This window comes from Malania oleifera, chromosome 5 (genome assembly GCF_029873635.1).
Source record: "Malania oleifera isolate guangnan ecotype guangnan chromosome 5, ASM2987363v1, whole genome shotgun sequence".
Classification (NCBI taxonomy): Eukaryota; Viridiplantae; Streptophyta; class Magnoliopsida; order Santalales; family Ximeniaceae; genus Malania; species Malania oleifera.
The window spans coordinates 21,183,518-21,186,353 of NC_080421.1; the positions used below are offsets into that span (position 1 = coordinate 21,183,518).

The following is a 2,836-nucleotide window of genomic DNA, read 5'->3' on the forward strand; positions in this document are numbered from 1 at the left end:
ATTCTTATGACCAAATGTCAACCTTTGAGGATAGGGTACCATAGGTTGATGTTCCTTAGTAGTCTCATCCTCCTTATTACCCGACTTCTTTGAATCTAAACTTGCTTCATCTGATTTTTCTTTTATTTCATCCATTCGGTTGCAACTTTAGGGGTTGGAGCAACTTTTTGTTGATTAATGGATATTTCAGGATGGGAAAGTTCTTTTCCGCTCCTCAAGGTAATGATGGTCTTTGCTGACTCAAAAGAATCCCTTGAAACATTATGCACTAGTTGCTGTTGTTGTCGATATATCTGGGGCCTCAACTAGAAATTTCCCTTTTTCTAAAGCATTCAACTGCATACTCATTTTATTAATAGTGCCTCATAGCTCATTTCTGGTCTGATTATTATTCTACATAAAATGCTGAAAAGTGTTCGCTATCTGTGCCACACCATCATCAAGAGGTTTCTTTGATCGAATAGGAGCTAAATTAGGTTGAAATCCTGGAGGTACGTAGCTCTGAGAGATTTGTTGCGGCTAATACTGCTGTTGAGGAGCTGCAACTGGATGATATAGTGGCTACGAAGGTGGTGCATAAGATTAAGGGAGTTGTTGATACTGTGAGGAAGATGGACAAAACTGATCATTCCCCCATGAGAAGTTCATATGATTCCTCCATCCCAGATTATAGGTATTCAAGAATGGCTGATTTTGAGATTTGTTGACCTAATTTGCTGATTGCATCCGATCAGATCAACTCTCTTGCCATACTGGTAGAAATGAACAATCCTGAATTTTATGGTCAAGGGTCTCACAAATAGAACATACCTCCACTGATTTTGCAGCTTTCACTTTCTCTACTTCTATAACTTCTAGTTTCTTAGACAAGGCAGCAACAAGATCCTGTAGATTAGTCACCTCTTTAACCTCGTATTTACCTCCACCGCCAATTGCTCTGGGAGGTTGTGCTGCCATTGGTGTTCGATCATATTGTGTGTTCCATTGTTGGACACTTTTAGCTAAGTAATCAAAGAATGATGGAGTCTGATCTAATTCCTTGCTAAAGAACTCCCTATTGCACATAGTTTGGACAAATTGTTTACATTCAGGGGTAATAGTAGTGTAGAAATAATTGACTAACCTCCAAGATTCGAATCCGTGATGTGAACATATATTCATCAGATCCTTGAACATCTCCTAACAAGCCTAGAAGGTCTCGTCACCTTTCTGCACAAACTGACTGATCTACTCTTGCAAGTATTGGGTTCTCTGAAAAGAAAAGAATTTGTGTAAGAACTTACGTTGCATTTTTGCCTAACTAGTAATAAAGTTAGGTCTCCAAGAGTTAAACCATATTTTTGCCTTATCTTTCAAAGAAAAAGAAAATAAGCGATGTTTGACATGCTCATCAGTTCTAGCCCTATTAATGAAAGTGGTACAGACCAACTCAAAATCTATCAAATGTTGATATGGACTCTTAGAATCCATCCGGTGAAACTAGGGTATCACAGATAACATACCATGCTTAATTGTGAAACTTGGTGGATCTTGTCGTAAAACAATGCAAGAAGCTGTAGAAGTGCATGTAGGCTGCAGAAAATCCTAAAGTGTACATAGTGTAGCCATAACTCCCTAAAAAATTTCTTCAAAATGATCACTCAAATCAATTTTAGAATCACTCGTAAAAGTAAGAGAAGATCTCTGATCCAAAGCATCAAACATCAATTCAAACAATAGAAATTCACCAACACAACAACAAACAAGCATGATCAATTTTTTCAAAATTTTCAATTTTTATTTTTTCAATTTTTTTAATTAAAAATCAAAAAATAATTAGAAAAACACAAATTTTGAAATTAAATATGGCACTCCTTGTCAAAGGCGCCAAAAACTTGACTCACTCTAAAAATGAGCAGCTTGGAAGTTATCCAAAGTATAAGAGTTCAGTCGTGTAGTAATTAACCCAAGGGCCCGATCGTTTCCTCAGGGAATGTAGTTTAATTCCAAAATTTGTGTAGACCCAAAATAAAATAAGAAAAAAAAGTTTTAGTGAAAACATTTTAGATTCGGTTTCCTAATATTTTTGATATTTTGTGACAAAATTAAAACAATGTGAAATTTAAATTATGAACCTTGCACGCGCTAAATTAACAACAAGAAACGGGAAATAGGCACAATAAAATTAGCGATAACGAAATTAACTATGAAAAATATCCCTTTGTTTAACCATTCAGATAAGATATAAAACTTATGCTAAAAATTTCGGACAACGACAAAAAAAAAAAAAAAAAACTTCACCATGTAATTGAAACATGCATGCAAAAAATTCATCAATCAAACATGAACTCAAACAAAACAAACTTTAAACATTCAAGAACTTAACAAAACGCAAACTAGAAATTGAATTTTAATAAAAATCAAACAAAAATTTAAAATTCCAAGACTTTAATTAACACACTACCCTAATGAACAAAATATTAACTTAAACAATTTTTTAAAAGAAAAAAGAGAATGAAAGAGAGACAACAATCTTAAAACTAAACATTCAATACAATATTAAAGTTTAAAAAAATCCAAGTAAATAAAAGTAACAAACTTAATTAACCAAATAGAAGAGAGAGAGAGAGAGAGGGAGAATGATTAAACTCAACAAGATTCCAACCGAATGCTTAAAAAATAAATAAACTTCAATACTTGATTAAATATAAAAAAAATGAACTTCCAACTATTTAAATAAGATTCAAATAAAACTAAACAAAGATAATAAAAAAGAGAGATTAGAGATGGAAGAGAGAGAGAGAGAGAGAGAGAGAGAGAGAAAGTAAGCCATGAGAGGAAGAGAGATTGGAGCTGC

General features: G+C 33.6%; 1 non-coding gene across 1 annotated transcript; it reads left to right on the forward strand.

The window, feature by feature from the left end:
- Positions 1 to 1,135: 1,135 nt before the first annotated feature.
- Positions 1,136 to 1,243, forward strand: LOC131156876 (small nucleolar RNA R71). The gene has a single exon (XR_009137141.1). It is a non-coding gene; the product is annotated as a small nucleolar RNA R71 (small nucleolar RNA).
- Positions 1,244 to 2,836: the final 1,593 nt, after the last annotated feature.